General features: G+C 50.6%; 1 long non-coding RNA gene across 3 annotated transcripts; it reads left to right on the forward strand.

Annotated features, from left to right (window-relative positions):
• The first annotated feature begins 49 nt into the window (after positions 1–49).
• LOC106782449 (uncharacterized) lies at positions 50–11,430 on the forward strand. Of its 3 annotated transcripts, none has more exons than XR_011430667.1 (8): positions 50–671; positions 2,400–2,484; positions 4,888–5,006; positions 6,293–6,493; positions 6,991–7,115; positions 8,268–8,328; positions 8,483–10,736; positions 10,918–11,430. It is a non-coding gene; the product is annotated as an uncharacterized lncRNA (long non-coding RNA). The 3 variants fall into 3 exon arrangements; XR_011430665.1 differs by having other exon boundaries at positions 59–671; positions 4,888–5,016; XR_011430666.1 differs by lacking the exons at positions 50–671; positions 2,400–2,484 and adding an exon at positions 1,711–2,367 and having other exon boundaries at positions 4,888–5,016.
• Positions 11,431–18,817: the final 7,387 nt, after the last annotated feature.

Genomic DNA, 18,817 nt, shown 5'->3' on the forward strand with positions numbered 1-18,817 from the left:
GCACGCGCCTTGCCACGTCAACTTCTTAGGGTCAGCAACGGCCACGCCAGGTGCCTCTCCCTCCAGGTCCGTGTGCATCACTGCCCCAGAGTCCGCGTGGCCCAGCCGCCCGCACCCCGGCCCAGGCTGGGCGCTCGCAATGGGTCCTGGGCTCCCGGAGTCCCGCACCCGGAGGGCAGGCAGCCGGCCAGGAGCGCCAGCTCGCCTCAGAGTTGGTGGGAGTCGCGCTTTTGCCCAGGTTGGGTTGGAGGGCTCTGCCTGAGAGGGCGCCCCCGCAGAGCCGGCCTCTTAGAGTCGCTTGCCTCGCACCTCCTTTCCTCTTTTCCTTCCAGTCTCTGCCGCTTTTCCCACCATCAGAGATTCAGGAAGGGCTGTGAAGCAGCTCTGCCGTGGGCGACCACGACAGACAAGGACCTGCCCCCTAGAACTCACCTTCTGCTGGGGGAGAGGCAGGACCAGGAACACCCCTAACTGCACAGCTGCAGTCTGTGAGAAGGGCAAGGAAGAAGCCAGAGCGGGGTGGGGGTACAGTGAGGGGCGGGACCACTTTAGATAGGCCTCCGAGGAGGGGGTGTTTACGCTGACCATGAACGAGAAGAGGGAGCCCGTCTTTGGATGATCTGGGAGAGAGCTTTCCAGGTGGATGGAACAGCAAAGGCAATGGCCGCGAGGTGAGCCAGAGGAGGCACGTTTGAGGCACAGCAGAGATGGGTATTGGGGAGGGTGTGCGGGCTGTGGCCATCCGGTGGTCCCCGGAGCGCACTTTGAGAAACACTGTTAGCTCTAGGTGTTGGGTCAGGTCCCCGCCTTCCTCTCCCCTCTGAAAATTGGCGTTTCTATCTCTTTTCCTTGCTTACTGTCTGTCTTCCAGCTAGAAATCAAGCTCCATCGGGGCCAGGGTTAGTGCTCTCCCTCCAGCATCTTCCACGCTGCCAGGCATGGACAGAACAGACCAGGCTTCTGACATAAACGCTGTGGGAACGCTCAGGACAGTGCTATGGGATGGATCTGGTCATCTCAGAGAGACCTGGGGCTTGCTGAAGCCCCAGGGGGAGGATGTGGAGCAGTTCTCAGACTTTATTATGCATCCAAATCCGGGTTCTTTGCAGGACTTGTTAAAACCCAGATGGCAGTCCCCCCCGCCCCCCCGACAAGTTTCTATTCAGTAGGGTTGCTGGGGGGCCCTTAGAACAAGGTCCCTGGTGGTGCTGGTGCTACTGGTCTGGGGATCCCACTTTGAGAACCACTGATGTTGAAGACTTGAAACTCAACCCTGCTGGGTCTGACTTCAGAGCCCACAGGAGCTGCCAGATCCAGCGGGGTCTCGGGGCCTGACGCCTTGCTTCCTCTTGTGTAGGATCAGCTGGACCTGGTGAGCGCCTCAGGGAAGGGCTGTCCCTGGGGGCTAGGCCTTTCCGAACACTGTGTGCCTCAGTGAAATGTTGGGGTGACCTGTGGATAGAAGACCCCGAAACTTCTGTCTTACTGGTAGAGCCCATCAGTAAGGACGGTCCCTCCCTCCCACCCCCTATCCACCCCCCACATGCACAGACTCACTTGCTGTGCCCAGGAGTTAAATTACTGCCTGGTCTTATCCCCGACTTGTGCTAAACTACGTCCAATAAAATTCTTTTAAATCCTTTTAAGGAATTCCCTCTTCGCAGTTTCTCCCTCCCTTTAAAGGCTTCCAGATTTTCAGCTCTTCCCTTCATATTTTCATTTCCCTCTTGAGAAGCATCCTTCCCGAGCTGTTGTGTGGAAATGGATGCTGATGGTGCCTGTGAGAGTTCCCTGAGAAGACAGGAGCCGTGGATGCTTGCTGAGCACCTACGAGGGCTATTCGTAGACATCAGAGGCACAAACTGGGCCAGTCGGTGGGCTCTGGCTCACAGACCTGTTTTATTGGGCCCTGCTGGGTTAAAATTTTTTTAAAAATTTTGAATTAGTTGCCAATCTTTAAAGATCGGGAGATTTCACATAAATTTTTTTCTTCTGAAACACTGGGAGATGTGGCTGACATCCCTCACGTGAGCAGTGTGCTGGGGCCGGGTCATCCCCTCCCTTGCCTGTGGTTTGGGCCTCAGCCCACATCATGTCACTTAAATTACCAACGGGCCCCTGGAAGCAGGAGCTGCTGACCTCTCATCTTGGTAAATTGTCTAGGGTCACACAGGAAATGGCAAAGCTGGATCTGAACCCAGGGCTGTCTGACCTGAAAGCCCAACTTGTCACTAGAAAACAAGCTGCTCTTAGTTTTGGGGGCAGGAGGAGGATGTGGCCTCCCTGGCCCGGAGGAAATACCTTAAAAGGGAGTCACAGTTAGCGGTTAAAGGACAGGCGTTCCTTCTCATTCATAGCCAACTCTCGGTAAGTCATAAAGTTCTGGGTTGTTTTTCCAGGGCACGAAGGGTTACCCAGAGCTGTCCACGCCGTTTGTCCATTCTTCCCCTTGAGATGAAAAGGCTTAGATTTGCAAGACAACTGGTGAGAGTTAGGAGCTGAGTCTGGGGAGGTGGGAGTGGGGGGGTGATGGTAGGGGTGGGAGTGGGGGGATTTTCTTCCTTAGTTCTCCTGCCGGGGGTCTAACTGGGTGTCCCTGGGCACAGCTTGTAGAAAAACTGCTGCTCGGCAAGGCAAGTTGCGGTGGGGGTGGGTGCATGGGCAGTCCCCTGCCACCTCTCTTGCGCTCTCTCTGCTCCAGGCATTCTGCCTTCTTTCTGTGCCTCCCTCTGCCTGGAATGATCTTCCCATAGGCTTCCACAGAACCGGTTCCTTCAGGTCGCTGTCAATGGTCACCTCAGGACTCCGGGAGCCGGGCGCAGCCAGTGAGGCTGAGGTGTGCAAAGGGACAACTTTCTTTAAGTCTTTATTTTAAAAGTTGGTATTTTGCTCACCATGGATTGGTTTTGCACTAAATTTGATTCTTAAAAAATATCATATCAAAATTTTATTTATCTTGATTCCTGAGCTTTTTGGCGCCTCCTTAAATTTCACCCCCAGGCGAGAGCCCCACCGGCCTCAGTCCAGCCCCAGCTCAGCTCCTGGTCCAGGGTGCTGTGGACTGGGAGTCAGGAGACCTGGCTTCTGGTCCAGCTTGTGCCACTAGACCAGCTGTGTGACTGAATGCATGTACCCTCGGCGCCCTGAGCCGCTCAGCTGCACCATCTCTCCAGGGACGGGCTATTCCTGGCTCTAGTTCTAGAATGATCCAAGACACTCCTTAGAACTCTGATAGGTTGTGTATTGTATGCATCTCCTGGGGGCTTTGGGCCTGTTTTAGGCCTCTGACTCTGGCCATTATGTCACCGGCCTTTCCCCATCCCATGTGAGGTGATCCTCTGTGCAAACACCACATCTTCGTGGCTGCTTTGTGCAATGAGCGTTGATGCCCTTGTCGTTTTCCCCATCCTGGGGGGAGTTTCAGTTTTGGAGGTGTAGTCGTGCCCTTTATTCTTGCTTCTTGCTCTTTGGTTCCAATCACTGGATCATGTGACACACCTTCATTAGGAAGCTTCCCAAATGCCAAGTGCTGAGCAACCACTCAGGATACAAAAGAAACCTGTCCAGCCCTGGAAGAGCTGACGTTCTAGCGAGGGAGCCAGCACATAAGCAGACCCGTGTGCTGAGAGAAGTGTGCCCGGGGTAGAGGACGTCCAGCTCAGTGAAGGTCACCTTGAGAGGACGGTGCACTGTCCTTCCTCCTGGGGGGACCCTGCATCCTGGGGGCCGTCTCCAAGTGCCAGCGGCCCAGAGCAGTGGGCAGTCACCTTCCTAATGGACTCTCCTCCAGAGAGAGCTGTGGTGTGACATTTTGCATCCACACTTGAATGGGCGAAGCTCTGAGTTACAGCTTTCAGTTCCTTCTAACTCCCCATCTCCCTCCATCCCTCCTCTGGATTGTGGCTTGTTCCTCAGTTGTTCCTAGTTCTGACAACCCTCAAAACCTGTTTCAAAGTGCACCTCCCTCTTTCAGTTCTCCTCCGCTGCTCCAGCCCTCAGGGGACTCTTCTCTCACTTTTTTTCCAAAGCCTTTATCAACTAATAGACCTTCTGCCTGGAGCTTAATTAAGATCGGTCCAGAGTTTCTTGTTGCTTCAGCAAAGCCGGAATGTAATGGTTCTTGCAGGGAGAGGGCACTTGCCTGGCAGTCAGTAACAGCTGGGAGGGCTCTGCTCCTCCACTCAGAGGGTACAAACAGATGTATCTGGCTAGCCTTCTGTGTTTTAAAAATAATGAATTATGTGCCAATACTTGAAAATCAGGAGATCTCAAATAAAACTCTGGGTTTTCGGCTTCCCTTGAAAACTTAGAAGGTGTGCCAACCCTGAGCCTACATTCCTCCCTGGCAAAAATTGGCTAGATCTGGTAGCACCTTTTTCCTTAAGTGGGGCATGGGTCTTCCAGTTTGCCACAATCCCCACTACTCCTTAATGTCTAACATTAGGCTCCCTTTACTTATCTACTTTACCTTCCTGGCCCCTAGAGGATTTTGAGATTTTAATCCCTTCTAACTTTTTTCTTTAAGAGGGTAGACAGCTCATCAGAGCACTATGCACTGGCTGATGCTTAGCATGGCCCAAAGGGAGGCTGGGCATCACTCTGAAAATTGTTGGGGAGGTGGGGAGGGGACACTTAGGAGGGTGCTTGCTGTGAATCAGTCTGAAGAGTCTTAGTATCAACGAACTCCAGTGTTGGAACTTGGCTGCTACCATGCTGCTTTACCTGGACATGTAGAGATATACTTAGTGTGAACATAAAACAATAAATTTATAAAAATTAACTAACTTATCAAGAGCACTTACTATGTGCCAGATACTGTTCTCAGATTTTTACGTTTAATTTCACAATAACCCTGTGTGGTCATCACTGTTACTTCTCCCATTTTAGAGACAAGGGACCTGAGACGCAGGTAGGTAACTTGCTCAGGAATGCACAGCCAGAAAACAAGAGGCTGCAATTGCACCAGACACAGAATGCCTGGAACCTGGATTTTACCAGGATTGGAGGTACCGGCAGGTGATGGGTTTTTCTATTGTTGTCTTCTCTGCATCATCCATTTCCTGGGGCTGTAATCTGTTTCCCTCCTGCCAGGAGGCTGTGAAGTTTGAGGCTTCCTTCCCTTGGCACCGGGCTGAAGTTAGCTGGCCCCCAGCTCTGCTACTGTAGGCTCTTTGATCTGGAGACACACTGGACTACACGGCTTCAGCAAGAGGAGGACAGGGGAGGGCTGGGGCAAGAAAGCAGGGGCTTTGCCAGCCCAGACCAGGTCCCCTCAGACAGCCCAGGGATCCCAGAAGTGCAGGGCCCACCTGCCAGCCCCTGGGCATGAGCTCGTAGCCCCTGTGTCCCCACGTCTGAGGTCAGCGCCCGGATGCTGAGCTCCGAGCATCCGTCTTGCTGCAATGGAAGATTTGAATCCCCTTGTCGTCACTTTGCATTGCTTCTGGGCTGTGTTCCCTCTTATTTCATTTTCGTCTGAAATCCTGAGCTCACCCTCCTCGGCAGCTGACGGGCCCATTTATTTCCAAGGCTGCAGCCAGTCGGAGGGCTGCCGACAGCTCCGCGGAGTGCTCTGGGTTTGCGCCACCTTGTTTTGTTCCTGCAGACAGGGCTGGGAGACCAGAGAACATCTTCATTTTGCAGCAGCAAAGCTGTCAGAGCCTTCAGCCTCAGCCCTCATCCTCTTGGGCCTGAGATGCATTTGGTTTGCCCTAGAGGGCACTGCCCGGGTTGACTCTGTCCCTTGGTCTTTCGTCCTTTTGGACTCAAAACCTTGAGAGCGTGCAGCCTGTGCTTTGCAAATGTCCTGTCAAATGCCCCTGATTTGTCACAGTTGGAACAGCTCCTAGAGATCGTGTTGTCAGATCTTCTCGCAGTGTTCAGATAATGAAACAAAGCCCAGAGAGGGCAAGAGACTCATGGGGAATTGCACAGCAAGTGAGAGGCAGAACAAAACTGACAGGCTCCGGCCCCAGCCATTTCACATTATTCCAGTCCACCTCTTCAGAATCTCAGAAGGCCAGCCTCAAGGGACTCCCCTCACGAGGCATCATCTACCTGCAAGGCTCCTCCGCCAGCACTTCAGGGCACTGCTGCTCCTCCCCTTCCGGCCTCAGCTCAGATGTCCCCTCCTCAGGGAGGCCGCCCCTCCTGCCTTGTCTGAAGCACCCTCCAGTCACTCTCCATCACATTCTCTGACATCCTCCATTGTTTTGTCCTCAGAGCTCTGATCAGTACCTGCAAAGATCTCCTATCAGAGTTTAATTTGCATTTTTGTTGTCGCTCCCACCAGAATGCGAGCTCCATCTCCCACCAGAATGCGAGCTCCACCAGGCAGTGACCGCGTCTGTGTCTGTCTCACTCGCCTCAACCTCTCCAGTAACCTCGCCAGTACCGGCACACAGAGGCGCCCCGCATGTCTGCGCATGTGGAGTGAAGGGATGAAGGGATTTCAGGGACTTCCAATGGTCCCTAAACAAGAGCACAGTTTTCAGTAAGGAATGCAAATTTAAATGTCTGTGGGATCACTTTCATTTGCTTTAGATAAGATAGATAAGATTTTATTTGTGGAAACAAAGTTTACTCCTAAAGATGCTCCGAGGCCATATGTCTAGTGCCCCTTTTATTGGCGCATGTGACCCTGTTTGCTGAGCTCCGGGTCTGTGCTCTGCCCTGTGACAGGCACCGGACACGCAGAGGTGAGGAGAAGCAGGGGGAGCCAGGATTCTTCTCAAACCGGCTTAAATGCAAAGAAGAATCGATTGGTTTGCTTGGTCAAAAAGTCTAGGGGTTGGTCTGCCCGACTGCAAAGCCCGTGTTCTTTAAACACGGCTTTAGCAAATTGTGGTATAATTTAAACAGAGTGAAACGCACAGATCTCCATATACCTATCAAGGTACAGAGCATTTCCGGGACCCCAGGAAGTTCCTTCCTCTTCCAGTTAAGCCCCCTTCCCTGGCCCTGTCATCCCAGGGGCGACCCCTGTTCCAGTTTCTTTCAGCACAGATCCACTTTGCGTCTTCTGGAATTTCACGCGAATGGAAGCTTACGGAGCGTCCTCTTTGGCGTCTGCCTTCTTTTCCTCAGCATCAAGCTCCACGCTCAGCATCCGTGTTGTGAGTGTCAGTGCTTCATTCCTTTTCACTGCCTGGTTGTGTTCCGTTGTACAGATGCACTGCATTTGTTTCTCCATTCATCTGTTGATGGACATGTGGGTCGTTTCCAGTTATGGGCTACTGTGGGTAAAGCTGCTATGAACATTCTTGGTGGACGTGTGCACTCGTTTTTAGGAAATTCCTAGGAGCAAACTTGCGGGGTGAAAACCTCATGTCCTCAATTAAAATGATACACCACCTCCCTGTGCTGGAGTCTTCTGTCTGTAGGTGTGATTGAAGCCTGGCTGTGAGCTGTGTGAGGGCACAGACCATTATTATTTGAAGCATTGTGCTTAGTAGCTGGTCCCCCCCAGGATAGATGGATGGGTGGAGGGGTGAATCTTTTTTGGATTGAGAGTTGTCTGGAGACCATTCTCCTGGGTGTCTTGTGTTTCTACACATCTTGCAAGCAAAGGCACAAACTGCCTTCCTTCAGACTATATTTTAGAGGATGTTCATGCAGTGAATAGTCTTGGAAGATAGAGACAGTGTCTTTCTCCAGAGCAAAGGGCAGGCATATTTACTGTCCATGATAAAAGATTTGGGTTTCTAAATACTATTCAGACTTAAAGAGAAAGGAAATTCTGACGCATGCAATGCTATAGATGAACCTTGCGGACATTATACTAAGTGAAATAAGCCAGTCACAAAAAAAGACAAATACTGTCTGAGTCCACTTGTAGGAGGTACTTAGAGTAGTCAGATTCGTAGGAGCAGAAGGTAGAATGGTGGCTGCCAGAGGCGGGGGAGTGGGGAGGGGAGTGGGAAGTTATTTAGTGGGAACTGTTTCATCCTGCAAGAGTTTGGATGGGAAAGTTCTGGAGATCTGTTGCACAACAATGAGAATATGCTTAACTCTACTGAACTGCACACTGAGAAATGGTTAAGACGGTAGATTTTGCGTTGTATGTTTTTACCACACACACACACACACACACACACACACAGATTTGGGTTTCCAGGGCTCAGGATTCCTTTCCCGTAATGCAACTCATTACATGTCTTTGCACTGCTCTGTGGGAATCGGGGTTTGGGGAACTTGTGCAAGAAAATGTTGATGCTCTGGCTACTGCTATGGCTGTAAGTAATAACCGTCCTTTGTCTCTGACCCAGGAGTCTCCTGTCTTCTGCCGGCATCCATAAAACTGCGGTGGGCTCACTTGCTAGCTTGCAGGTAGGGTAGATCTCAGACCCTTCTCAGTTCTTGACGAAAGCGATCTCTGTATTTTTTTCCTTGCAGCACTTTGACAACTGTAGTTAAATACTTATCCTTAAGTATCTTGATGTACTTGTCTGCCTCACTAACCCCTGTGTTCTCTGGTTCACAGCTTTATTCCCAGGGTCTTGCACAGTGCACAGTAGCACACACAAGATGCTCAATAAACATTTGTAGAGTGAATGACTGGATGGTTGAGAGAATGAATTCTTGTTGCCTTGGTCCCACTGTCTCTTCCTCAAGAAGCAATCGTGGAACCGAATGTCTGGCTTGTTGTCCCAGCTATTTGCAGGCAAGCTCCTGGGAGCCATCTCTGCTTTGTGCTGGGCTGGCTCTCATCTTCCTCCTCATCCTCCCCACCCCCCCCCCCCCCCCGCCCCCCGTGCTTCTCCTACACAAGTGCTGCTGAGAGCACTTCAAGTGGAGGGAAGTTCCTCTCCTTTTCATCTGCCAGCTGCTTGCTTGAGGTCAAGGATCTCCCTCTCCACTTTACAGAAGAGGAAACAGGCCCCAGAGGTGAAGCTCTCATGTATCTCTTGCCCTGGGTTTGGCCATTTGCCATCCAGTCTCAGACGGGGCCAGGTGCTGGGGCTTTTGCCCTCATAGCCCACCAGCCCCTGGATATCAAGAGGGTGGGATGTGGGTGGAACGCAGAAGTATCTCAAACTATTGACGACAGAGTTGACCCACAGCAGCAGTTCAGTTAGTGCTCAGCAGAGTCCTGGCTTTAGATGGGCATCATCCTGCTGGGGGATCCTTGGGGGCCTCTGAGCGGCTGCCAGTGGAAGGCCCTTGTTTGGCTCTGAACAGTTCAGGGGGTTACTTACTTGCTGGCAGGGGGTCTGCAAGGGTGGGCTGAGCTTCCAGAGCTCTCGATGCTGACTTGAATCCTGTTCTTGGTCCTGCCAAGTCCAGTCCCCTCGGTCGCCCAGTCTCTTCCAGCCACGCCTGGGATGGGGGTCTCTGGAAATCTCTCTGTTCTCTTTTTATATCATTATTATGGCGTACACTTAATGCCTGTTTCCCTTGGCGCCTCCCATTTATTTTCAAGAGCTTCCTTTGAAGTAAGAAAAAAAAAGGAATGTTATCAATTTCTCCTTTCATTTCTGCTGAAACAATTTTAATTCTCTCCCACTTGGTGTGGATCCCTCTGATTTATCAGGGCAGAGTCTTGTACAGGAAGGATGGGTGGAGAAGGCAATGAGAGCACAAAGACTTATATTTCAAGATAGTGCGTTGTGGCATTTAGAAACTGTGGGGTAGATTCAGGGCTGAATTGGGGCTCCCAGGCTAATGCTTTTCTCAGTACTTCAGGTTACATCTCTGGTCAAGTCAGTGACTGTTTATTAAGCACCTACTGTGTGCCAAATGCTTTGTTGACTCACGGACCCTGAGTGCTTAAAAGCTATGCTTTCTTCTCAGTGGTAAAGCTGTAGGTCTTGCATCTCCTTTCATATGGACTGGAATGAAAACTCTTTTGGGGAAAAGGAAAAAATTAGCTTTCAGTGGTGGTAATAGTTTGTGCGTTCATCAATCCACACATTTATTCATTTTTAAACATTCGTTGAGCACCTGCTGTGTGCCAAGCCTTCTACTTGATCTTGGGGATATGGCCTTGGCCGTGACAGGGAGGGTCTCTGTCTTCATGCACTTTAAATATTCTTGTGTAGAGAGGCAATAAACAAAGACACACGTAGGGACAGACAATGATAAACAAAGGGAGGAAAAGTAAAGGGAGTGAAGGTTTAAGAGCGATGGAGGCAGCTCTGGGAAAGTGACGTCCAGGGCTGAGTACGCTCAACTCATTCAGTAATCGCTTCTCGAAGGGCTCAGAGCTGAGTCGCAGATCCTTCCTCCAGGCAGCTTGTCTCTCACGCTATTTTTCTACTAGTAACGGATTCGCTGGGCTGAGCCATGGCTGCCCTCCCCTCTTCTCTTTGGCTCCTGCCCCACCTACGCTGCCTTAAATCCAGTCCATTCCCTGGGGCCATCCATCCCTTTGTGCCCTGGGCCATCCCTTGAGCATGTGGTCTAGCTGCTTTGCTATTGCTCCAACACAACAGGTGTCTGGAAAGTTCTTCCCCAAGATATCTGCACGGCTTGATCATTCACTTGTTCTTAGGTCTTTGCTCAAATGCCACCTTCAAGGGGAAGTCTTTCCTGGGCCCCCTATTTAAAATTGCAACAACCCCACTTCTACTCCAGACCTCTCCATCCTCCATTTTGTTTTCTTTTTCTCCTAATGAGAGCACTTGAGAGGACCGATGACCTTCAGTTGAGGGACCCAGGCAGCCTGCGGCAATGGTGCTCTCCTCCGTCCATCTTGCTGAGGCTCCCAATTGGCCTTGCCCAATCAGAAGATGGAGGCAAGTACAAGTCAGCCTCCAAGGGCACGGAGAAGGGCAGAGAAAGTGATCCAGAGTGGGGCTGGCCTTTAAACTCTTGTTTGAAGCCCTAGGGTTTTACTAAAGTGTTCTGGGGCTATCACGGTGGGCTAGGGGTGACCCAGTGGACTGGACTTTGATCAGACCGTTAACATTCCCACAGGCGTGTGTGTGGTGGCGAGAAGGCGGAGAATGACAAGGCCTGAACTTGAACTTCAGCTCCCGCACTTACCAGGTGTGTGACTTTGGACATATCACCACACCCTCTGAGGCCAGATACTCATCTGTTAAATGCAGCTAAAAATCCCTGCTCTGCATCCTCTCTGGAAGATTGTGAAGATTCCAGGAGTTTCAGGACGTGGAAATGCTTTGCAAACAGCAGATAAAACTTGGATAAAACTGGTTGTTTTAATCTCAGCCACCAGTGCGTGTTTCCACTGTTGACTCAGAAATTCCAAGTCTAGACGCAGAACGGGTAACTGGTCGCCATGAAGACCTGGGGATGACAGGGGTTTCCAGCCCAACCGATGTACTTAAATTGGCTTCTGATGGAAAAATCCTGAAGATCCCAGGCGTGGGTGGCTGTTCTGTTACCCATCAGGACACAAGGTACCCAGTTGTTGCTGGGGGCCTAAGACAAGGTCTTGATTCCAGCTTCATAAATGCTTCAAGGAGCGATCTGTTATCCCTCGTTCCTCCTTGCCTCCTGCCAAAGGGAGCTCTCTCCGAGGGTGAGGGGGGATGGCAGCATCGTGGCCCCGGCGGTGTGCTTCCTGTAAAGCAGTAGGAAACTGCAGACCCTCCTGTCTTGTTTGGGGGCTCAGGCGCCATTCTACAGCAGACAGGAGACACCCCGCGGCGGGAGCCCTGTAGCCCTGGCTCTGGGGAAAGCAGAGGACACCACCTGTGTCGCCAAGGCATTTAGCCACGGAGAGGGCATCTCTTTAGTGATCTGGGCTGGAGCCCAGCATGAGGTTGGCTGGTGGGCACGGCGCGGCTCCTTGCTGTGAGCTGGCATTCAGGGCCGAGCACAGTGCCATGTACCGGGCGCAGGGTTAGAGGTGGTTCTCAGCCACCGCCTTGCCTGCTGTCGGTCTCGGGCTTTGAAGAGTCAAGAACCGGATTGGTTCTTGGGGGTGGGGAAGAGGCCCTCTTCTTTTTGTTTGGCAGCTTCCACTCCGTTCTCATTTCCAGCGATGGGGTACCGAGGTTCAGTGGCTGGAACTCTAGCCTGGGCAAAGGGACCCTGAGCATTTGTCTCAGCTCCTCCCCTCCCTGATATCATACCTTTGGACAAATTGTTTCCTTTTCTCGGCCACAGTTTACCCATCCTTAAATGAGGGACTTTTTCTGTGATATGAGATGTTTCTTCCAATTTGAATATCTTGTGTTTCTAGGCAGGGTTTCTCAACCTGGGCACTATGGACATTTGGGTCAGGATCATTCTCTGTGCTGGGGGCTGTCCCGGGCATTGTAGGATGTTTAGCAGCATCCCTGGCCCCCGCCCACTAGATGCCAATAGCACCCGCCCTGAAAGTTTCGACAAACAAAAATGATTCCAATGAAAAATAGCAACGAAAATCCTCTGGGGATCAAAACTGTGTCTGTTGAGAACTACTGATTCAGGGTGTAGGCTAAAGATTTTGCAGTTGTGGGAAGTGTTTCCCCGGGTCTTACTCTGGAGGGTAAATTATTGTCGTTATTGTTGTTATTAGCTATTCAACACACGCAGATATATATATGTTCATGTAGATACATATCTATACGTATGCTTCCATCCTCACATCAACTTCTTCCCTCTTGTGTCCATGTCTCTGTGTCCTGATCTCCCTTTCCTTCCTCCTACAAAGACACTAGCTTTAGGACCCGCTCTAATCTGGTGTGACCTCATCTTACCTTGGTTACATTGGCAAAGACCCTATTTCCAAATAAGGCCACCTTCACAGGTACCAGGGATCAGGACTTGAACAGATCTTTCTGGGGGACGCAATTCAACCGAGTACCAAGGCCAGGACTGAACAGCCATGGCCAAGGGGGAACGAGATGAAGTCCCGCTGCTCTGTGAGAATCACGCCCACTTTCTGATGTAACAGCCCCAGGAAGGGCATCTTCAATTCCAGTTCCACGGTTCCAGCAGCTCCGGTGCACACACCCTCAGCCCTCCTGTCTCTCTCCCTCTGTCGAGTTCGTCCAGCAAAACCCTGACCCTGATTCCATCCCGCCGTCCAGAGCCACGCCCAAGCTGGACAGTGCCGGATAAAAACACACAACTGTGTCGAGGGTCTCTTTACATTTTTGCGTACAAACCTTAAGTGGACCCTCGGCAGCGCCCAACAGTCCCATTCCACCTCCTCGGTCCCGTCATTCTCCTGCTCGGGAGTACTATTTTCCATTCTCTCCTCCTTCCTCAGCCTTCAGCATGCTCTCGCCCTGCTTCCTCTCAGCGGAGGACGTGGCTTCTGATTTCACTGAGAAAATGGAAGCACTCAGAAGAGAACTGTTTGCTTGCCCTCAGCATACCTGCGTCCATAGTCACATTCTCCACCTTTTTCTCCACTCCACCTACATCCAAGCTTGCTTGTGTCCTGGAACCCACCCCTTTCCTGGAGGATTTCATTCCTGCATTTATCTCCTCTCCATCTCTTGCGTTGTCTCCCTGAAACCCACAATATCAAAATGAAAACCTCTGCCTATATGCCTTGCCGCCTCTAACCACCATCCCAGTTTCGTGCTTCCCTTGACAGGGACCCCCTTGAGTTGTACGTACCCAAGCTTCCAGTTCCTTCCCTGCCCGTTGCCTTTTGACCACGCCACCGAATCTGCTCAAGAGAATTGCCAACAGTCTCCATCTTGCTAAACCCAGTGGTCCCTTCTCAGTCACCTCCTTACTCAAACTCTCAGCAGCATTCGACACAGTCGATCTTGTCCTTGAATACACTCTTCTTGGCTGTGGGGACCTTCGACGCTCCTGGCTCTCCCCCGGCTCCCTGGCTGCACCTCCGCAGCCCTCCTGGCGGCCCATCCTCTTCCTCCTGACTCCTGAAGGTTGGAGTAAACCACAGCCTCCTTTGCCTTTTGTCTCTCTCCTGCCCCACATCCACGTACAGCCCTGAAGTGATCATGTTCAGCCCGAAGTCTTAGAAGACCACCTATATTTGGACGAGTCCTAAATTTACGTCTACAGCATTGATTCTCTTTTGATGTCCAGACTCATTTGTGTACCTCACAATTCAACAACTCTGCTTAGATGTCGCGGAGTACCACTGGTCCCCACCTCCTCCCGCAGGTCACTCCTGCCCGTCTTCCTCACCTCTTCCTCACGTTAATGTTGTGAGCCTAAAATCCTAGGAGTCATCCTCGCTTTCTCCCCTCCCCCATCCCATATCCAGTCCATCAACCAGTCATATTGGTTCTCCTTTCAAAAAATCCAGAATCTAGCTTCTCATTGCTCCACTGGCCCCTCAATCCAGACCACCATCACGTTCTGCCTGGAGGAATGTAGCAGCCTCTCAGCTGGCCGCCCTGCGGCCTTTCTCCCCTCCTACAAGTCACTCTCCTCCCTGAAGATGGAGGCATCTTCTGAAACCTGATTCATAGCATGTCATCTGCCTGCTTAAAATCCTTCATTGCATCTAGAAAAAAAATCCAGGTTCCTTCCCGGGTGTCTGGTGGGGTCCTGCCTCTCTCTCTGTCCTTCTCTGGTCACTCTCTGCCTGTCCCGCACACCACATGGGACTTCTTCGCCTTGAACAGGCTCAGGGCTCTGGCCCTCAGCGCTCCCTCTAAGACCTTCCATGGCTGCCTCTTTTCTGTTCTTTGTGTCTCAGCTCAAATATCGTCTCCCCGCAGAGGCCTTTTCTGGTGGTGACCACTAGGAGTCTTTGAAGCTTCTTCAATTTCTGTCATGACAAGATGTCCCAGACTGGTCTTGTGTATTTCCTGCTCCAGACCTAGAATCAGTCATTTCTCTAAGGGGCTCTGGTTCCTTTATTGGGAAATGACACCTGGAGACCATGATCCAGGCACCAGGGTGCTCATTGTATGAGGTTGGTCATTGCTGCCAGGTCTTTTCAGAAGACAGCGTCAGGAAATGTTACTTTAAAATATTACTTTAAAAAATAGACAGGGCCTGGCCCTGTGGCTGAGTGGTTAAAGTTCCACACTCTCCTTCAGTGGGCCAGGTTCATGGGTTCGGATCCTGAGGGTGGACCCACTTCATTCACTAGCCATGCTGTGCAGGTGTCCCACATACAAAAAAATAGAGGAAGATTGGCACAGATGTTAGCTCAGGGCTAATCTTCCTCAAGCAAAAACAAACATACACATAAAAAACGGCCAGCCCCAGTGGCCTAGTGGTTAAGTCCAGCACGTTCTGCCTTGGCGGCCTGGGTTTGGTTCCCAGGCGTGAACCTACACCACTCCTCTATCAGTGTCCATGCTGTGGGGGCATCGCACGTACAAAACAGAGGAAGATTGGCAACAGATGTTAGCTCAGGGCCAATCTTCCTCAGCAAAAAAAACCAAAACATACAAATAAGTTGTGATTTCTTACTTCAAATTCACAACTACCGAGTTTTTGCTTGACGTTGTTAATTTTCCATTGTCTTTCTTCTCTTGTGCCAAAAACCTCATTCTTTCAACAAAAACATAATTACTCATCTTCTTTATCCCGTTACACACACACCCAGCCTCACAATCGCAACACTGACATTCTTCTCAACAATATGATTACTAAAAACAGTTTAAGATTCACTTGCAGTCGTTTTTGTCCTTAGAATAAGAGAAGTCAAAATACCGTAGTTTCAAGTCACCCAGCTTTCTTCGTCTCTGGGTGGCTGTGCCACCAACTGTGTCCACAGGGCCTTTTGCTTCAATTTGTTTTCATTTTTTGGGGATTGCTTTGTGAAAACTTAACTTTGTTTATAAGTATGTAAAACATTTGTATGGTTCCTGTAGTAGGCTGAATAACGCACCCCCCAGCACCCAATAAAGAGGTCCACTTTCTGATCCCTGGAACCTGTGAATATGTCACCTTATGTGGCAAAAGGGACTTTGCTGATGGGAGTAAGGATCTTGAGATGGGAGATTATCCTCGCTAATCCAGGTGGCCCCTACGTAGTCATACGGGTCCTTAGAGGACAGAAGCAGGAGTGTCAGAGTTAGGGAGAAAAAGTGATAATGGGAACTGAGGTCAGAGAGGAGGGAAGACGTTACCTTGACAGCTTTGAAGATGGAGATGGGACCCGCAAGCCAAGGAACGCACGCGGCCTCTAGAAGCCTGGGCATGGAGCTCCTTGGAGCCTCCAGAAGGAACACAGGCCTAACAGCACCCTGATTTCAGCCTGGAGAGACCCGTTTTGGACTTTGATCTTCAGAACTGCAAGAGAATAAATTTGCATTGTTTTAAGCCGCAGAACTCATGGTAATTTGTAACTGCAGACATAGGAAACTCACACACTTCCAAAAACCAGCTCTAACGTTTATTCCTGCCACCTCCACCCTATTCCACCCTTCCCCTGTGTTCTAGAGGTCAGTCACAGCAGGATGTGGAGGCAGCCCTCATTCCCTTTAATGGCTGTATAGAAGTCCATCGTGTGCACGTAATGTCTGTTATTTATTGGTCTCCTTTTGGTGAACACTGGATTAATTTTAGTCTTGCGAATGCAAATAATGCTGCAGTGCATATATCCTCTCATATTTTTGCCAGCTCCTCTTTGGGATAGCTTCCTAGGAGAATCGCTGGATCAAAGGATAGATGCGTATGTAATTTTGCAGATATTGTCAAGGCCCTCCACGGGGTTGTAGCATTTTGCATCACTGCCTACAACATATGAGAGAGCTGCTTTCCCCCAAATCTTGTCAAAATTTCGGATTTTAGCCAATCTGATGGTGGAGAGGTGGTTTACCGATGTCATTTTCATTTGCGTCTTCTTATTATGAACGAGGGTGAGCATCTTTTTGTATGGTCAGCAGACATTTGCATTTCTTTTTTTGGGAATTGTTCAATAATATTTTTATGGAATAAACTGAGTGAATGAGTGAGTAAACATATCAGAATATCCAGGAACAAGATGAGCCCTTCGAGGCAGGCTTCTTACTTTCCTATTTCTTTGTTTTCAGCCACCACCACTCCGTCAGACACCCGGTGTCTCACTGGGCCCCTCGCCGGTGCTGAGTAAGCATTAATTTCACCACGCCAGAAAGTTGAATCTGAGAGCACATCCTTTCAATAGAGGTAACAGCAAGAGCAGGCTTGTGAGTAGGAGAGATCGGTGAAGACTGAAACGCTGGGTCGCTGCACATGCCTGGGGCCGGGGAGCTGAGCAGCAGCTGAAGGCAGGGACACACACTCGCTCCTGCGTCTCAGTTGTGGTAGCTGCAGCCTCAGCTGGGACGCATCTGGCTGCAAATCAACAGGCAATTCCCGTGCCCACTGCCTTTTATCCCCATGGCTGTTCTACCTCCAGCTCTGTGTTCGGGAATGGAGCCAGAGCCGTCGGAAGGGATGGGCAGGGTGCCACAGCCGGAAGATGGCGGGTTTTGAGTGTGTGGCGCAGGGTCCAAATGCCGGCTCCGTCACTCTGCGCTCTGAGAGGACATGGGTGAGTCATTTAAGCTGCTCTGGGTCTCAGATGCTTCACGGAAAACCAGGATCATTGTACCTTCAGCATCGTTTTTTATAAAAACGAAGGTGTGAAATTGTATGGGTGAGGTACATGGTATCTGGCAGCTGTGGTTATGCCAAGGAGGGTCATTGATTGCTGCATACGCAGCATACACTAGGCCTGGCGCTTTGAGTTTTCACGTGTGATCACGTGTATCCCTCACAGCAAGCCTGTGAGGGATTTCCACTCTCCTTCTTCTTACTCGAGTGAGGAAATTGAGGGGCAGAGCCCAGGCCATGGCCCAAGGTCTCAGAGCTCCTGCGTGGCCCAGGAGGGAGACGAACCCAGGCCAATTGCCACCCGAGCAAGGTGCTTCCCTGCCTTGCTGTCGGCAGACTCTGCGGACCACACCCGGGGCCTCCCCCAGAGGCCGGTGACCCAGACCTAGCTGCTCAAAGGACTGTGCCCCTTGTGTTGGGCGGTCTGCTGGACCGACTGTGTAGTTTGCAGGGTCCAGTGCACAGGGAAAATGCAGGGCCCTTGTTCAGAAGACATTAAGAATTTCTGGATGGTGACAGCAGAGCATTCAACCAAGCACAGAGCCCTTCTGAACAGGGGCCCACAGGTCGTAGGCCCAGGCAGCCGGCCCCAGTGGTCTTCACTGGGCTGTGCCTCCCAGGAGACTGGGGGCACGCTGTGGGCTCCCTCTGAATGTTTTGTCAGCCTCCTAACTTCTCTGAAGACCCAAAGGAAACCCTGAGATATGCTAAGCAGGCCCAACACAAACCCTGAAAATCTTCCTGGCTGCACTTAGCTCCAGCAAGAATATGACTGGATCCACATGAAATGGTTACTTGTGACTCAGGCTGGCCAAGAGCCCTCACCTGCCCAACAGGTGAGGTCAGAAAACTCCACAGGCAGGCTCCTCATGTTCCCTCTCCAGTTTACAACCTAAGAAATTATCATAATCATTACATTAATTCTTAGTTATAGTAATAATAATAATAATAGTTTTCAACAGTAATTTACTCTGTAGTCAGCATTCACATTTACTTAACTTACGCAGGTTATAGACTTTCTGAAAAATCAGTGTTACTGAACCAATCTGTTCACGTCCAAAGTTATAAACTGTATTTCTTGTTCTGAAAAACTCTTTTTTTTTTTTTTTGTTGGGGAAGATCCCTCCTGAGCTAATATCTGTTGCCAATCTTCTTCTTTTTCTGTATGTGAACCACTACCATATCATGGCCGCTGACAGATGAGTGGTGTAGGTCTGAGCCCGGGAACTGAACCTGGGCTGCCAAAGTGGAGGGTGCTGAACTTAACCACCAGGCCCCTGGGGCTGGCCTTGAAAAACTCTTAATGCTGCAGTTTCCTGCAAAATTCAGCACAAGATTCCAACACTTCTCAAATCGTTGAGCACAAGGAAGAATACCCTTCTCATCCCCCACCCAACAC

The sequence above is a fragment of the Equus caballus genome, chromosome 22 (assembly GCF_041296265.1).
Source record: "Equus caballus isolate H_3958 breed thoroughbred chromosome 22, TB-T2T, whole genome shotgun sequence".
Lineage (NCBI taxonomy): Eukaryota > Metazoa > Chordata > Mammalia > Perissodactyla > Equidae > Equus > Equus caballus.